This window comes from Taudactylus pleione, unplaced genomic scaffold (genome assembly GCF_031769625.1).
Source record: "Taudactylus pleione unplaced genomic scaffold, aTauple2 ptg000041l, whole genome shotgun sequence".
Classification (NCBI taxonomy): Eukaryota; Metazoa; Chordata; class Amphibia; order Anura; family Myobatrachidae; genus Taudactylus; species Taudactylus pleione.
In genome coordinates this window covers 19,666,969-19,686,334 of record NW_028284443.1, presented here as the reverse complement: position 1 = coordinate 19,686,334, position 19,366 = coordinate 19,666,969, and positions in this window count along the sequence as shown.

Sequence of the window (19,366 nt, the reverse complement as noted above, 5' to 3'; positions counted from 1 at the left end):
AAAACCACCCTCAAGTGTTTTGGATTTTGATTTGGAGAAAAACCTGTAAAAATCTATGAAAAAATCAATAAAAATTGATTCAAATCGAACAGCGAAAATGTCCAAATCCAAAACAGAGTTTGATTTTTAAAACCAAGATCCAAACCAGCAACAGGTCCGAAAGGAGACTCAGGCCCTCATTCAGAGGCGGTCGGAGGATGCAAGCGGTCGCTCAGAAACTGGGCAGCCGCTTGCATCCTGACCGCCCGCCTCTGTTTCGGTCGTTAGGCTGTGGGTTTACACCCACAGCTCTAACGACCGCTAGGGTGATGGTCGCGATGGTCATAGACCATCGCGACCATCGGGGCTTACGACGAGACCCTAGGGTAGGGTCTCACTTGTCGTAAGCCCCGGAGAGCTTCTGGCTCTGTCAGAGCCGGAAGCTCTCCACTGACATCACTTCCAAACGGGGCGAGCTGTCAATCAACATCAACAGCTCGCCCCCTTTGGAAAGAGACCCACTACGACCGGCGCTGTCGGTCGTAGCGAGTCTCACGCATGCGCGCAAAGGAGCCGGCTCCCTCGTGTGCATGCGCACTGGAAAAACATCAAGGCGGCCGTGCGGTCGTAGACCGTACGGCCGCCTCTGAATGAAGCCCTCAGTTTCAAGCGGGACACGAAAGTGAATCTGAAACTTGACCCGTCTCTACTCGGAACCCCTAAATTCGGGTTTGGATTTCAGAAATCCGGACTCGAACATCTCTAGTTATTTCTTAAGAACTTCTTCATTTGACAGATGGATATGGCTTGAACTTTAGAGTTCCGAATATAGACAGTGAGAATCAACATTATAAGATTTTGATTTGTAAATGGGGAATTAAAAAAATGTAAAAGAGTAAAAGCATTGAATGCATCCTCATTTAGGGTGGATGTGTAGGAATTTTTAATTTGCTATAATTGGGTGCATAATGTAAAGCATTCTCTCAATTCCACATATGTGAACCAATGCAATTTATTTTTAGTCAATAAGCACACTACCAAAACAACCTAGTAATAAATATATTTTATCCAAGTACATTAGGGGAAAAAAAGAAAACCTTTAAATCACTGAGGAAGAAGATGTAAAAGTGATAATAAGCAGAGATCTGCACTGCGTAATTCAGCTTTGCAAACTATGACAATTTGAGTGATAACATACTTTTAGCTTCATGTAAATCATCTGGGCAGATAGGACATGTGATGTACGTGCTGTGGGTAGAAATAGTATTCTTGGTATAAAAAAAAATTCCCTTCAGTATCATTAATGCTACTTACTAAATTGTTGGTAGTCCTGCTATCACTTTTGAATTGCTTAGCTTTGCTCATAACAGGATAGTTCATTAAACAAATGACAGCCCTTCAATACGTGGCAATGAACAGCTATCAGAAGCGATTTTAATCCCAGCAACTTTCAGCGGAGTGGCAAGGAGCATTGAAAAATGGTAGCAATTGCTGAGGTAATTGCCCAGTAAATGGAGCATCTTACTACCCAGCAATGTATACACTGGCAAGCTACTGTACTCTAGCTGGATAGCACTGTAAAAAGAATAGATTAAAAAAATGAAATAAGAGGTATTAGCCCCCAGCCTATTGCAAATATTTCCTGTGGATCTGACTTGTTGGCAGTCCCTACTAATATAATAAGAATGATGGGAATAATAATTGTTTTTTCCCACCATCATTAATTTCTAAACAGCAAAATAGCATTTTGCTGTTTATACATTTTAAAACACCCATAGAAAGCATGTACCTATAAACGCTGACTGTATGAGTTGTATTTAGACTTACCTCGATAAACTGGGCCGGTGTTATGCCTTGTGGAGTTTGGGGCAAAAGTTTCCTTTAGCGCCTCTCCCCCTCCCCAAAAAAACCTAAAGAGGACTTTAAGGGGCATGCCCTACTGAGAGGTAGAGGGAAAGGTGGCAGAGAGAGGCAATGCATGACAGGGGAGAGGCAGACAGGGAGAGGCACTGGGTAGTCAGTGGGTGACAAGAAGATGCAGAGGGTGACAGGGAGGGGTAGTGGGTGACTGCGGAAGGCAGAGGGAGACAGGAATAGGCAAATGCTATACATGCTGTCTTTCTGGCTGCCCCCTCCGGGAAGGGACAGGCAGGTTGGCATTGCAGGGGGTGTGGCAGCGTCAATGGTGGGCGGTGCGGGGGTGTGTTGATGCAATCATGTCATCACAGCCCCGCCCCCGCTATACAATGCCGAGATTGTAAAGAAGGGGCATGGCTATGATGATGCGATTCAGTCCGAATTGCTTAATTGCCCACCCCCAGATGCCAGGAGGATGGGAGGGAAGTTCCTCTGGTGGCCCCGAACCAGGAGACTTGACCTCTCCTGCAGGGGGCCAGGAGCACCACCTGATTTTCAGGGTCCTCCCGGCAATTGCAGGGGAGTCGGTAAGTCTGAGAAAGAGTGACAGGGGAAGGCAGTGGGTAGCAGGGAGCGGTTATCACGTTACACTATTTCAGCCTTAGACTATTTGTATCTCTCCAGCTGATGTGAAACTGGCAGAGTCCCTATATATTTTGCTACCCCACCACTCCTCCTTTGCAGCAGCATCTCTTGCCTTCTGCTGTGTAGCTGCAGCTGCCGCCACCACTCAGTGCGCTCAGTCCAGACTCCAGCCTCTCCAGCACTTCCTCTCTTCTGTGCAGGCTGCACCTGACAGGAAGAGGAAGTTCAGGAGGGTGCAAGCAGAAATCAAGCTGTCGTGCCCGTCAGCAGGAACAATTGAATAGCTGCCATCGGGTGCGCAATACTGCTGCGGATGGCAAAAACAATTGAATTCTCCCCTTTAGGTCTTTAGGTATTGTCTCAAATCAATTCCATCAACATGCCCTCTCTAAACTTTGCCTACATGGCAATGTCTCATTATAGCCCGCTGCCCCCTTTGCCTCAAGTGGAGATGTGACTGCAATGCATAAGACTTTGCATCACCGGTACTTGCATACACTTAGTTCCAGAGCATGCACAGAGCAAACATGCGAGATACCCTCTTCATACAGGCTGGCAGGGCCGGACTGGCCATCGGGCACTTCTGGCATATGCCAGAAGGGCCGATGGTCAGGTGGGCCGGTCTGCTCTGCCCGCTCGCATGTATACTATAGAAAATGTCTTTCCCAAAATGGCCACCGCCTGAGGAAAGACAAATGTTTTACATTCACAACTGAATGTGTTCACTGGCCATATTCTGCCAGCAGACACTAGAGGGCCAGCGGTACCTCTAGTAACAGAGGTCTGACACGCTCCCTACAGAGGATTACCATCATCTGTGCTGCTGGTATACAGGAAATGTTCCTGCTATAGCAGCCTGCTGACAGTGGCCATATCAGACCCCAGACGAGGCCCCGCCCCCTGGCTTTGTGTGAAGAACTAGAAGTGCGGAGGAAGAGCAGCAGCGCTCTGTTGCAGGAGCAGGGGAGGAGACCCAATGCGACAGCTGCATGTCCTGGACTCTGAAGAGGAGAAAGAGAGCTACCAAAAAGTCAGGTAAGTGAGTGCATTTTTTCTTCTTTTAAATCTGCTACTATCTACCTGACAGCTTTATATGTGCAGGGAGTTCTGGTCTCTGGCAGTTATATATATAAAATCACTGTATCTTCACCTCAGTGTCCCAGCCCTCACCCTCCCTGTAACCCCAAATCAGTGTCCCACCCTCACCCTCCCTGTAACCCCCAATCAGTGTCCCAGCCCTAACACTCCCTGTAACCTCCAATCAGTGTCCCAGCCCTAACACTCCCTGTAACCTCCAATTAGTGTTCCCACCCTCACCCTCCCCGTACCCCCCTCAGTGTCCCTACCCTCACCCTCCCTGTAACCCCCAATCAGTGTCCCACCCTCACCCTCCCTCTAAACCCAAACCAGTGTCCCGCCCTCACCCTCCCTGTAACCCCCTTCAGTGTCCCAGCCTTAACACTCCCTGTAACCTCCAATCAGTGTCCTCACCCTCACCAACCCTGTAACCCCCAATCAGTGTCCCTACCCTCATCCTCCCTGTAACCCCCAATTAGTGATCCCACCCTCACCCTCCCCGTAACCTCCCTCAGTGTCCCCACCCTCACCCACCCAGTAACCCCCAATCAGTGTCCCTACCCTCACCCACCCTGTAACCCCCAATCAGTGTCCCTACCCTCACCCTCCCTGTAACCCCCCCCAGTGTCCCCACCCTCACCCTCCCTGTGACCCCCCTCAGTGTCCTCGTCCTCAGCCTCCCAATAACCCCCCTCAGTGTCCCCATCCTCAGCCTCCCTGTAACCCCCCTCAATGTCCCCATCCTTAGCCTCCCTGTAATCCCCAGTGTCCCCACCCTCACCCTCCCTGTAACCCCCCTCAGTGTCCCTACCCTCACCCTCCCTGTAACCCCCCTCAATGTCCCAGCCCTCACCCTCCCCATAACAACTCCTCTGGCATGTCTGACCATTCGATATTTATTGATTGGTTACTTGCAAACACTGTACAATTATCTGGCTGATCAGTTGATATTGAGTGGATCGGCCAGATAATTGTATAGTAACACAATCACCCTCAGTTTTCTCCATTACACAAAACGCCCAGTGCAAGTAACACAATCACCCTCAGTTTTCTCCATCACACAAAACGCCCAGTGCAAGTAACACAATCACCCTCAGTTTTCTCCATCACACAAAACGAATAAGAAAGATGGGAACAAAGACATACACATAGAAAGGCAGGAGAGTGAGAGGGGTAAAAGAGCAAGACAAGGGATAGAAGAGGCAAAGAAGCGGGATCAGAGAAAGAGGGTGAGGAATATCAGAGGAAGAAAGAGAAATAGTGATGGGGAGAGATATGGGGATGAGAGAACGGTAAGTGAGAGATGGAATTAGAAGAGGAAACAGAGGAATTTCTATGAATTTAGTATAGATCCATCTTTTTCTATATATTTAGGGCCTGATTCTGAAACTGGGATGTAGTTATGAGATCGGCGGCCGCATGGCCAACGGTCTCAATCCTGACAGCGGAATCCCGTCAAGGGATTTAACATAGGCATCGAAATACCGACGCCTATGTTAATCCCGATGCCAGAACGCAGAGGACGCCAGCTCGAACGAAGGTAAGTTTGGGGCGCCCTTAGCGTTAGCCACAGGGGGGGAGGGTTAGAATTTGGAACTCTAGCATGGTTAGGGTTAGGTTTGGGGGTTGGGAGATTAGGGTTATGCACCCCTAGGGTGGTGGGTTAGGGTTAGGCACCCCCCTGGGAGGGTTAGGTTTAGGGTGTGGGGAGGGGGGGTTAGGTTTAGGCACCCCTGGGGGGAGGTTAGGGTTAGGCACTAGGGGGAGGTTAGGGTTAGGCGGTTAGGCACCACTAACGGAGGGTTAAGGAGGAGGACAGGGGAGAGTTAGGATACTTACCTGCCCCAGTCGGGATCTCCTCCTGTCAGGCATCCGCTGTCGGGATTTGAACTAGACGGCTAAACAGTCCCATTCCCTGAAACTGACACAGATGCGGGTGTTCTTGCATCATTTGCTGCAATTATGTCTGCATCTTTATGCTGCTAATAATCTCTTTCCTGGTGTACAAACATGCGCCCAAATTTACAAGGACTGAGACGCCCACTTGCAGCATCTGAAGTTGCTACATTACCTACGGCAGGTGCAGTTTCTCCATCTGCGTAAGGCCTCCTATGTAAGCTGCTCATCTGAGTAAGGCCTCCTATGTAAGCTGCTGAGTCTCTGTACGTAGCCGCTTCCAGCGACACTCCTATAAGACGCAACATCTGCGCGTGTTGGATTTGCCACGCCCCGTGTTATTTCCCAGTCACTGCACACGAATGCTTAATATAATTCTATCACCCTGTGTACAAACCTATACTACGTCTCTGTGGGAAGACAATCAGGACACGTGCGCGGTCATGAAAAAACATTTGCATTCTTATCGGCATAGTGTGTGGCTCAGAATCAGGTCCTCAGTATGGAACCATCTTTATATTTAGTATGGATCCAGGTTTTCTGGGTGTGCACGTGTAGGAAATTAGGCCCTGATTCAGACCCGGTCGCTCTGACAGAGCGCTCGCTCTGAGGCCCTGATTCAGAGCCGGACGCTCTGACCAGAGTGCTCGCTCTGAATCAGGGCCCACCTCCATAATTATGGAGTGTCCTCCTGGACGCTCGTATAGCTGTGGGTCACCACCCACAGCATATACGACTGTGCAGGATGATGGTCGCGATGGTCTTGACCATCGCGACCATCGCCACTGCGAGCCGAAGCCTGCGGTTGAGTTTCTCAACCGCAAGGCCCAGAGTGATTTTGGCTCTATCAGAGCCAAAATCACTCCCACTGACATCACTAGTGATGTCAGTGGGGCCGGCTTCTGACGGTAGGTGTTCCCCTTGCATCGACAGCACGCCCCCTTTGATCAGACACAACGAGCGAAGGAAAGTCCTTCGCTCGTCGCATCTCGCGCATGCGCACTACGGAGCTCCCTCCGTCGTGCGCATGCGCAGTGCACACCATCGACCCACTTGCGAGCGGACAGCCGCTCGCGAGTGGGTCTGAATCAGGCCCTGAATCAGGGCCGGGCTTTTTTTTTTTTTTTTTTAGAACGGCCTCCTGGCCGCTCGCATAGCTGTGGGTGACCACCCACAGCTATAGCGAGCGGCCAAAAAGATGGTCGCGATGGTCAAGACCATCGCGACCATCGGGCTTACGACGAGACCCTTGTGGTTGGGTCTCGTGTCCGCAAGCCCCAGAGAGATTTTGGCTCTAACTCGTGATGTCAGTGGGGCCGCCCCCAAACGGCAAGCGTTCTCATGGGAACGCCTCCATTTGGGCAGCCACCCCCCCGGCCCGCCCACCAAAGGGGGCGAGGTGTCACTCAACATCGACAGCTCGCCCCCTTTGGTGCGAGACCCGGAGCGACGGATTGCCCGTCGCTAGCCATGTCTCGCGCATGCGCACGACAGAGCCGGCTCCGTCGTCCGCATGCGCTGTGGGCCACCATCAACCTGTTTGCAAGTGCTCAGCGCTTGCGACCGGGTCTGAATCAGGCCCTTAGTGTGGAAACAGCTTTTTCAATGCTTCCTATGGATCAGGTTTTTCAATATAGTTTGCATGGATCTGGCTTTTACCTACACCCTTTGTTTTGCATATTACCGGAATATAAATAATCTAATGACATTTTGGATATAAAGTATCCAGGTATTCCAGTATGTTATCATATATTAAGTGTAAATTTTATAAATCTTCTATGTGAACATTTTTAATTGATATGCGATATGTATTTTTTAGAGTGTTTATTTTTATTTCTGTGCTCTTGTAATGGGTACTTAAGAGTGGCAAGGATGTGATATATTTGGCATACAGGGCTTTTAGGACTCATCATTTTTGGATGCATGCGTATTAGAGAACTATCTTACTGTTATATATATATTGCCATTAGTGACTTATCTAAGACGTTGTTTTTGTTAATTATCGGAAGTGTTTGACCACATATGTAGTTTAAAGTTATTGTTGGGATGATTGACATCTTTAAATGTTGCTAGGGTAACAATTTGCTAGTCCCACTAAAGTTTTTGTTGGGCCCCACCTACAGTTGATTTTGTCTTGTCTACATGGAGCACCTTCAGGAAATTTTTCCAGGGCCACTTTAATTTCCAGATCCACTTTTGACTGGGGTATTATTTGGGGTTCCATTTATTATCTCAATTGCAATGCGATCTGGGCATGACATTACCATTCATGATCGCATTGCAAGATACAATCCTATCGCTGGAATGCATCATCCGGCACATGCAGGGACAGGGGCTCAACACAACTGGTGTTCTCTGGCACAGTTATTTTGAGTATATTTGAAAAATTTAATTTTTTATTCTAATTCTTCCCATCTCGGCCTGTTCTTTCCCCAGAGTTCCTCCCGTGTTCCTCCTGTCTCCCCCCATGGTCTCCCATTTTCCCCCATCTTCCATGCTGTTACCCCCATCTTCCTCATGTCTCTACCTGTTTTTCTCCCATCTCTTCTTGTTCTTCCGTCTTCCTCCCTTATACCTCTATTCTTAACTCTGTGTTCCTCCCGTCTCCCCCTGTTCTCCCCCCTGTGTTCCTCCTTTCCATTCCCATACCTTCCATCTCTTCCTGGTCACCTGAGCAGAGAATCCATGTGGATTCCGATGTGCGGCTGCAACTTTTATTTCTATGTGACATTACCAGCTGGTGTTGTGGAGGAGCCTCCATTCAGGCCTATTAAGAAAATTGGTGTGGAGCAGGAGTTTGTGGGTAAGTGGAAGTAGGGTGGTGGGTGACTGAGGGCAGCCAGAGGAATATGTTCTCATAGTTGCAGGGGCACCATCAGTGTGAGTTGTCACCAGCTAGGGAGGGGGTTACTGTGCCTGTACTAGGCTGACATTAGTAACGTTATATAATAAATATTTTATTCAACGCATTATGATGTACATCTTTGTCTATTTTCTGCCTTATTTTCAGTATAGTAATCCATAAGTGTACCTCTAACTATGTCATATATATAAGGTAGTCTGTATTATTAGCACATTGTTGTTGTATGTAATGTACTTTCCCACTATTAGTATATATTCCTGAGACAGAATTAACCAAAAGTCAGTGGGTCTGATTCAGAGGTGAGTGCTATGTCCATACCGCACACAAATGGATGATATCTTCTGCCTGCGTATGCATCAGAGATGCACTGCACATGTGTCTCGGGAGATGGAGAACGAATTTAGACACGCAGAGATGCCATTTCAGTGGCGTTCCTAGAATGTAACAGGGGCATTACTGTGTGGGGCATAGTATGGCGTAAGGGGCATTACTGTGTGATGTACTGTGAATGAGGGGCACTACTGTGTGGTGTAATGTGACGAAGGGGCACTACTGTGTGGCATAATTTGAATGGGGGTGCTATTGTGTGGTCATGCCCATTCCCAGCGAGTCCACACCTGGGTTCTTTTCAGCGCTTGTCTTCGGCGGGCAGCAACCGTGCTTCTATTATGGAGGGGGGCACCAATGCTCTTTATGTGAACAGGGCACCAAAATCTGTAGTAACAGCTCTGCTTTGGTGTGCACAAATGTGTCCTCTGTGTTCAGCACCCCTACCCTAAAAAAATACTACAGTGATCACTGTCTAATACTCTACAACTGCTATGCTAGTGCTTGGTCAATTGGGAAAATGCCTTCCCTTTTCTTTGGGTGTGATCTGCACCAATGAAGTACCAGCTTTACCTAACAGAGCCAAACAAATAACAAATGTCTGACTATGGCACATGTTTAAATCCCCTGCAGGATGCACTCTTTTGTGTGTATTTTAATGCAGAGAATGTTGTACACTTTTATGTTGTTCTAATATTACTTATATGTGTAAGAGCATAGAGTAAGCAGTGGGAGGAGTCTGGAATAGTAAAGGGAGGAGTCTGTGCCAGGAATCAGATGCTGTCACTGAGTTGGGCCTGTGTGTTTTAAAATGCCAGGGCCTATTTTTAGTCCCAGTCCGGCCCTGCAGGCTGGGATGGAGGTTGGAGTGGGCATGTAGACAAGGCAAGGGGGGCATGTATAAGCAGCCAAAGCCAGTGAAATAGCAATGTTTTAAAAGACAAAGGCCCTCATTCAGAGCCGGACGCTATTTGCGGTCGTTCGTTTAAAAACAAGGGGTGGCTATTCAAATGATCCGTACGCACATTGCAGTCTGTTCACACCTCTAAGTCTGAACGAACGAGCAAAACATACGCTCGTTTATTTGTTAAAAACGCCCCCTGGCCGCACGCATCCTACGTCATGTCCGCTATTTATTAGATTAATCGAGTACATCGACCAGCGTATGAACTGCTCGCTATTCTTGTGGTTGGTGTTTGCAACCACAAATTTGCGTGCAGTTCTGGCTATAAAATAACCCAGTGACGTGGTCAATGACGCTGCTGTTTTAAATATACACACCCATAAAACGCCCGTTTTGACCTTTAAGCACGCCTGCGTTCGGATCTCCACTCCCCATTTTCAAGCACCTTCCCCTGTTACCACCCACATACGCCTCATTCTGTCACTCAAAATAGCAGGCACTCGCTATATAGCGTACAAAGGATTTTCGGCCGCACTGACTGGTTCGCGCATGCGTACTAAAAAGCGTACGCATGCGCAGATGTGCAAACATCGCTCGGAACGAGCGTACTGCCGCTAACGAGCGGCTCTGAATGAGGGCCAAAATACACTGGAGTGAATACTTGTTTTACACAAATAAAGTTTGTTTTATACTCTGTGAGGGAAGGGGAAGGCTGTCCACATGTTTTGAGTGGCATTATTAAAAAATTATAATGTTATATTTTCATCCTGTTACTTAGCATAACAGATGCTTCAAAACACTAGGGTACTTATTATCTGCATAATACGGCCTTTTAATATATTGTGTATGTATTGTGTACTGTGATTTTTAGCATTTTATGTACTCACACTAAAGCCACATTTCCAGTCTAATTCCTGGTGCATCTTATGCAGGTATGTGACGGGGAGTGAGCAGCAGTTGCTGATTTGCATATGCAAATTAACTCTGAATAGGTCACAAAAATGCAAAAAAAAATATCAGAAACATTTTACAATTATGTTTGCATCCAACTGCATTGCCCTATTCTTTAGCTCAGGAGTTCTCAACTTAGTACCACCAACAGGTCATGTTTTGTGGATTTCTTTAATCTATTTTGCTGGGTCAGTAATTATGCCACCTGCTCCCACATAAAGAAATCCTCAAAACATGACTCGTTGGGAAAACTTCATGATTGAGGTTGAGAGCCTATACTTTAGATTGTTAGCTTGCATAGCTTGAAAATGTCATAGTTCATAGTACATGTCTATTTGTATTTCCTATATTGCATAGTGATGTGTGGAATTTGCTGGTGTCAAGGGCCGCAATGGGGGACACTATCCAAGGGGGTGACACCAAAATAGCAACAATGAGTTGACATGTACATGTTGATCAAATTATTCCTTGCCCCTAACAGTTAAAATCATCTACTGTTGAATTTTTTTTTGTGGTTTTACAAGTACATTTCATGAAATACTAACCAGAAAACTGTTTTTCCAAGTTAGATCTAAATCTGTATGTTTATTTTATTAGGTTTATTATGTTATATAAACTTCATCTCTTTGCAGACATGTTTTATAATAAATTATGTTTAATTTTTAAATATCTGTGAAAGCTCCACAAATTATTTTCCTGAGCACAGACCACAGACCAGGGTTCTGTAAAATGATTGAGGTGATGGACACTGGGTTTAACAGCTAAAAAGTCCCAATGAAGAGCAAGCACTTAACAAAGAGGAACAATAATGCTAGTATAAGGCTCTGCTATATAATAGATATTTGTAAATGTGGCACTCCACTGTACGGGTAAGTGCTGTTCGCAATTGCCCCATCATAATCTAGTGCTTGGGTAGACAGATTGGCAAGGCAGTGATTCACGCCCAACAAATGAGCAGCCAGCTGCTTAAAGCCATGTAAAGAATGAATGAAATCTATATTGCATGAAGGGCACTAGGCCCTGGTGATAATAGAAAGCCAGCATGCTGGTAGAAGAGGGGGAAACTTGTTCCAACAGTGCTGTAGATCTCACCTGCTGTTTGTTATGCCTGTTTTGTTGCTTGCGATCATTATAGAGGTCCTTCACCTGTGCTGTTTTCGATTAGTTATTGTGGGTTTACTCCTTATGAACAGTTGTGTTTGGTTCTGTTGTAGTTAGGTCTGTTATTTAGTTCAGTTATAAGATAGGGTGGTGTAGGGGTGGTTTAAAAGAGGAGGGGGCCAGTGTGCAGACTGTGTTGCCACCTCCTCTCTGCAATGCAGTATACTCTGGAATTGTGTCTGAGTCTACTATGCATGCGCAGATCTCTGTTAACATGGTGCCAGCACCATGGTCCCAGAGACTTCTCTACTGCGCAAATCTCCAGAAAAATGGGCATCAAGTGTTTTGTGCTGCTGCAGAACTGACACTGGACTCTGGAGTGGTAAGTATTAAACATGGGTGCAGGGTGTGGAACATGCTGCGTTATATAAGAAACTGTTAATAAATAATAATAAATAAATAAAAGCGAGTGGGTGTCTCCCTTTCTCCTCTGTGGACAGATGATTAGGCAAGTTGACAAGAATAGCAATGGTAAGAATCTTCTGCGTTTGTCTGTACTTTCTTTTCCCCTTCTTTTTCGAGGTACCAGTGGGCCTTACAATCCGGTGTAATGTTGCCCTTTCCACCAAATGCACAAGCACCCATCGGTGATCTTACATTCCACCAGGGGAAAAGATTCTTCCCAGAGCAAGGTGTTCCAGGTGCATAGAGAAGAGACTGTACTGATCCTGTGTCTTCTTCCTTATAGAGGCCTGTTCGACCTACTTCTCCACGTCAAATTGATAGACACTACCCACAAGCAGGGGCATAGGGAGGGCAGTTCTACCGGAGCGTGAGCTCCAGGCGCCGAATTGCCAGAGGGCGCCCTGAAGTCGGACTCTGGAAGCAGCTGTGAAATAGCCTGCCGGGTCCGTGTCCAGCCTGCCAGGTGCTGTGGATACATAGCAGCAGCAGCTCCAGTCCTGCCTTCCTGCTGTGAGACTCTGTGGTCAGAGGAGCTTGTGCTGAGCCATAATTGGTGGAGCTCAGCACATGCTCATCTGACCCCAGCAGAGGGCGGTGCTACAGCAGCATGTCGGCGGGGATCTATCCTGTAACATGGAGGAAGAAGCTGCCGGGTCCACATAAAGGTGAGAGAGGTACCCCAGCTATGTCTGTCTGATTATGTCTATGACCCTCCCTGCCTATATGGATACCTCCCAACTGTCCCGCATTCAGCGGGACAATCCTGTTTTTCTGTGACTGTCCCGCTGTCCCATCAGCAGGCTGCAGTGTCCCGCGGTGGGGGGGAGTTGGGGAAGCATACACCACTGCTCTGGATAGCAGAGCAGCGGGTTTTCAGAGCGAGAATAGATGCTGTGCGCATGCACGCAGCATCTATTCACAGTAATGGGGGAAGCTCGGGGGCAGCCCAGCATCTCGGAGATGCTGGACACACCCCTTAGTGATGTAAATGGGGGCGAGCCATCAGGACACACACCCTTTACAATCAGGCCACACACCCATTTTGGAAGTGCGTCTGAGGCGCGCGGAAGTCCCGACTCTCCAGGTGCAAAGGTTGGGCGGTATGTGTATGTGTGACCCTCACTATCTATATGTGTGACTCTGCCTGTATGTGTGTATATACAGTCAGGTGCATAAATATTGGGACATTGATAGAATTTTCATATTTTGGCCTCTATTCACCACCACAATGGCTTTGAAATGAAACAAACAAGATATGCTTTAACTGCAGACTTTCAGATTTAATTTGAGGGTAATTACATCCAAATCAGGTGAACGGTGTAGGAATTACAACAATTTCTATATGTGCCTCCCACAATTTTGCACTTTATTAAGTCCGAGGAGTGCCACCTTGTTCCTGGGATCCAGGGATTATTGCAAGTATATATCTATGTCATAAGAATCATAAAACAACCACCCAGTGATTTGTAGTTCCAGAGTGTTTTGTAATATTGTAACTGGCCGTCTTAAAAAGCAATTGATTGCTGTGTTCCATTGTGCTTAGCAGTTTCCTGAGAGAAGGAAGTGTGATTCCTATCATTTTGAAGTCTGCCCACTGTTTGACTCTATTCATTGATTATTCTTCCCTGCCACCAGTGATTACCTCTGCTTGTTCTAACCATTCCATTTTTATTATTGCTCCTATGATGCATACCTGCTATTAGTCTCTGTACAGGAAAAAATGCTGTTTTTATGCACAAGTCTTTTTTTGTTTTTGTTTTTTAAACCCATACAACAGCATAGAAGAGTATCAGTGAGCACATTGCACTCTTTGGGAAGTAGAGGTGAAGAGAGGATGCAGTTATATAGGTTTATTTGGAAATGGGCATATATTATAGCTGGTACTTTGTAAATCATGAATTCTAATTATAACTAACCACTTTGTGAGGTATAGATTTGTAACATCATATTTAGAGGTGTTTGAGTGGTGCCGCTGACCAGGTTACAAGCCAAACGAGGTGGCACTGTCGCTGCCCTGTGGCACCTGCATTTGACTTACAGCATGAAGGACCACTGGAGAACCACCCTGCATGTTCTTTGGTAAACCTCATGATTCCAAAACAGCCTGACTGACCATTGGGATACCAATAATGGGTGCAGGATGTGCAGTGTGTATGGGCCCCTGGGTCCGGCGGGGCCCACACCACACACCCTGCACCCTTTCCGGAGTCCGGCGTTGGCACTGTGATAGCATCACAAGTCACCGTAAAAATGAGGCAGCTGCCACTTTCCCGTAGAGTTGTCCCTTGTACCATGACACGGGAGGAGAGGAGGGGGCCTGCATGGAGTAGTCTGCATACGGGCCCCCTCCTCTTTTAAACCATCCCTGACCCATTCTTCATCATGACATGATGGCACATGTGCAGGGGCGTCTTGCCGGCCCAGGGGGCTTTATAACCCTGCTAATGCTATGACTAACAAAGAGTTGCTTCTCCAATTGTCTAGACTGTCTGAATTGGTCAGGACATGGGATAAACAATCAGATATGACAGAGTTGATAGTTTGTGCTGAAAAACTGAATTTGCTAATATTGTTAGATACAATTTATACCTTAAAAGATCCTGAATGTTACAAACTAAGACAGCCTCTGTTGGCCAATGTTATCAACAGCCTGTACAACTGTATCTTAATATTTTTGTGTGGTGGTCAATTCTTTTTATACTCATGAGTGAAAATTGAGAGTTCCTATTCCTATTCCTAATACACTATCAGCATTAGAAGGAATTTCTTGTAACCCTTCTACTTCACTTTTATTTGTGCTTGATTTACAAGTGCATGGGTTTGCAGACAAGCAGAAGTTTGTACTTGCCAAAAGAAGATGTTGTATAGAGCCTTGGGCTTTTCATTTTAAGGGGCCCATTTATCATTGTATATATTTGCGACTTCACCCCGAAAACACCCATTTTCGGGGGTTAACCATAAATATTAAGTTTCCTCCAGATGCATATCTCCGAAACCTGCTGTGATCCCTCCATTCCATAGGAGCCCTCCCCTGGCAATGGCAGCCACGCATGTGCAGTCAGCAGGATCCCTGCTATCCCTATCCCTGCGGGTGTCAGATGATACATCCCAGTGCTATGATCGCATTTTGCAATGTAATCATGGGCGGTAATGTCATGCCCAGATTGCATTGCAAATGCCATCATTCATAAATGGGCCTCTAACTGTCAATGTGCCACATTTTGCATTGCAGTGTATAAAACCTTTCATTATGCTAAGTGGGGTTATTAAAATTAAATAAATAGTACATTTGTAGATACATTCTTCTCAGAAAGTGCATATTACATTTTTACTCCACAAAACATTGACATTTGCACCAGTTGAGATAATTAAGATTGTGTGTTGTCCTATACTCTTATTGGGATGCATTTTGCACTTTCGAGTTGCACATCTGTGAACATTAGACTTCACAGAAGGAAAGCCCATGTGCAGAGTGTTCCCTCACTGTGCAGCGAGGCCTCCCCCATCCCAGTAAGTGTCCCCACCTATGCTCAGTGATACATTTGGATAGATGGCATTCACACAGAGGAGAGCAATGACTGACAGAGTGCCAGAGTTTTTTGCTATCTATTATGCTGGTACCATCCCCAGAGTATGGGGGGAGGGGTCATTGGCCCATGTGCATTTTGAACTCTGGACCCATTATAGTTACGCTGCTGAATATAACTATAGTCATAGCAGTCCATATGAAAACTACATACAGTAATACGACAGCACTTGGGGGCCTGCCCCAGAGGATAAAAAAGGACTTCAACATACAATCTTCACAGTAAGTTTTCCCTGGCAGCTATATGAGTTGGAAAATAATAAAGATAAATTTGTTATGTATAGAATTGAAACTCATGTGTCAGATTGCATGGTAAGTATGATTTTATAATGATGCATAGAGAGCCCCAGCATAATTTTGCAAAGGGGTTCAGACTTTTCTTTTTATTATTATTATTATTATTATTATTATTATCCTTTATTTATATGGCACCACAAAGGTTCTGCAGCGCCTTACACAGTACATAAATGAGCACACAAGAAATAACAGTAATAGTAATACAAAACAATGCAGGACAAGGGCATGGTTTATACACATTACTGCATACCACAAGCAGAAGGACATAAGCAACCACGTGTTAGGTGCCAATTGGGGAGTTAGGAGTACATGATACTATAAGTAAGGGAGAAAAAGCACATGAAGGATGATGGTCCTGCTCATGAGAGCTTACACCTAAAGGGGTGGGGCTGTCATACAGGGGCAACATAGATGGGGTAGATAGTGAGGAAGGAACATGGAGCAGTGGGTTAGGATATGTGCTGCGGAATGTGTATAAGATGACCTTGTGTTATGTCAAAATGAAGTCCTTCATTCATCTATCTCTATTACAGAAAATAGATTTTATTTATGTGTTATTTGCATTAGAAATGTACAAAATAAAGTAGTTTGCCCTTTAATTTTTTTGTCTGTTACATTTAGCATCTAAATACATCCAGCTAAAATGTGGCTATTATGGGACTGCCCCGCCATCCTAATAGCGAGTACTATAGTCCCGGCTGCTTGATGTTATGCCATGCTCCTGTAAGTGGGTGCTTCTTACATGCTAGGCCCACTCACAGAGAGGTGAAGCCATCCCCAAAATGCAGTGGTCATGCCCCCTCCAGGGGGGGACCCCCGGGATATTGATATACTCTGGTCCAGGATTTCTCATGGCAGCCCTAGAGGGGACCTGCAGAGACAGTAGGGAATAGGGCTTAGTGGTGGGGTAGCAAGTCCATGGAGGGAGGGAGGTGGTTAAGAGTGGAGGAACAGGAAGGGTGGTCGAGAGAAGTAGAGGGTTGTAAGGGAGACTGGTGAGAGAAAAAAGGTGGAACAGCCATTGGAGGAGACTAGAGAGGGAGGATAGGGGTGGAAGTAGGTAAAGCAGAGGATTATGTAGACACTGAATAAGGGGGGTGATTGAAGTAGAGGTGTTCATGTTGTGGTAATAAGTGAGGTGAAAACTGGAGTGGGGGCTGTGTGATGTAGGGACAGTGTGGATAAATGTGGTTAGATGTTCAAAATACAGGTAAAAGAACAGTGCTGCTATTGTATGAGCGCAGCTCCAAAAGTGAAATATAAAGAGAAGTAGGTGAGTAATGGGTGCAGGAATTAGTTACTAAAATAAAGAATGTTAAAGTAGGTAGTAGTGAAGCAGTGGAAAGCGGCAATACAATAGAAACAGGATTTTCAGTAGCATGAAGGCAAAAATTACAATGTACAGAGCCAATCTAGTCAAAGGTGTTTTGAACAACAAGAGCAATCAGTAAGGGCAGCACTTGAAATGTTTAAGCAGGGGGTGCAGTAAAGAGTTTCCTGGATATGCAGACAGCAGCTGTTAGTGATGGTGAATTGGCTTATTCCCACAAGTAGTTTGATGTCCTTCAGAAAGTGTTCTGGCTCTAAGGAATCTATATTAGAACCTCTATACACTCCTTCCTATACCTTTTAATATCCTGCCTATACCTTCTAAGGATGACGCTAATTTGCGTACGCAGTCATACAGTAAATAAAGACTTCAGACATGGAATCTGTGGTTCCAAAGCACAAGTATTATTCAAGTAAAAGTACAGTCAGTTACACGCTATTGATCCAGACACAATTCGGCGCAAAGGAATTATACAGACCCAAGTACAGTATACATACGCAGCGCTTCCGGACCAGATGTTAGGCATCAGCAAGAAACCCCTTCATCAATCAGCATTCAGCAAGAAGACTAAGACCCAGTGTTGGAGCACACATATTTATACCCCCCAGAAATAGACAACACAATAGAGAAGTTTGTTGCTGATGCCATTGGTTCCCGAGGGGGATACATCTGTTACAGAGCATTTAACAGGCTGATTCAAATAGACACAACCCAGCCTCCAACAACTGAGGGTCTCTGGTTTCCCGCCCCATGTAACATCCTAACAGTTGTTCATATTATATACATTTTGTTGCTTGAAGTCTCTGCGGTCCATAAGTTGAGAATGCATGATGCGATCTCCACACCAATAATACCGGAATTCTGTTGAAAGAGTACGCATCAGTACAAAACCAAACACGGCTTACTTAGCATGTATAAAACCTTAGTTACCAAATAATCTTTATTTCACAGCATTTATACTAAATGAACAAACTTAAATCTTATCCCTTAAAGTTTATGGAACCTTGAATGTGGATATGTAATGTGTGAGTATGCGGGGTTTGATATAAAGACGCTAGTTAACTTGGAGCAGATGCGTGCGCATAAAGCTAATGAACAGCGTTTTCATATAGGATCTTATGCATTCGCTAATATGCAATTAGTTACCAGCGCAATTGTGTGTATTAATGTGTGTATGAGAAATGGTGCACTTACATCTCATTTAAACTAAGTGAACACCTAGCAGTGTGAAATGCTGATCCTTAGAGTTCCACACACACCCCTCTCTCAGCAGCCCCCACCCATCCCAGGCTCAAAAGTAAAGTCCTTTGTTATCACAGACTCTTGTGTAAAATGCAAATTAGCACAGCTACAAGACCCAAAACCTAAGATAACACTCTTGGCTTTGAAGGTATTTTTATTGCAGGAAGCCTGCTAATGTAAGGTGTGTATTCAAGCAGGGCCACCTGGAGTGAGAGCAGACATTGTATCCAGGAAGCTTGTCTACACAGTCTAGTTGTCACATGGCCATTTGGTCTGTTCAGCTAATGCAAATAATATACACTTTATCCAGAGCACCCAAACTACATAAAGTCATGAAATGGGCTTTTGGTGAATCACCGTAACTTATGGCGATGGTCACAGATGCAATCACATGATGCTAATAGTAATATCGCCACATGTACTAAAGAGTGAGTTTATCTAAAATGGCGCTTAGGCGGTCATTCGCAAAATGGCGTCTTGCGGCCAGTCGCAAGATGGTGCAGCTGCGATTCAATTTTAAACTGATCTTGTCTCAGCCAATAATCCAGCTTCGACAGTCCACCCTTTGATAGCGAACAACATGCTATCACAATCTGCTATTAGAATTTAATTTAGGCTTACATTTACATATTATTTAGTGTTATTATGGGATGGTACAAGGTGGTTCTTAATCCATCAATAATGTGTCTCTGAGTGGGGACATAAAACTACTATTATACGCACACCGCAGATCTTGGAAGATCATGTGAAAGGTGTGGGGATGCACCAGTCTTATAAAAGCAGTCTTGAAGGGGAATTTAGACTTTACATTATCTGAGGTGTTTTAAAAATAACATTTCAATAATA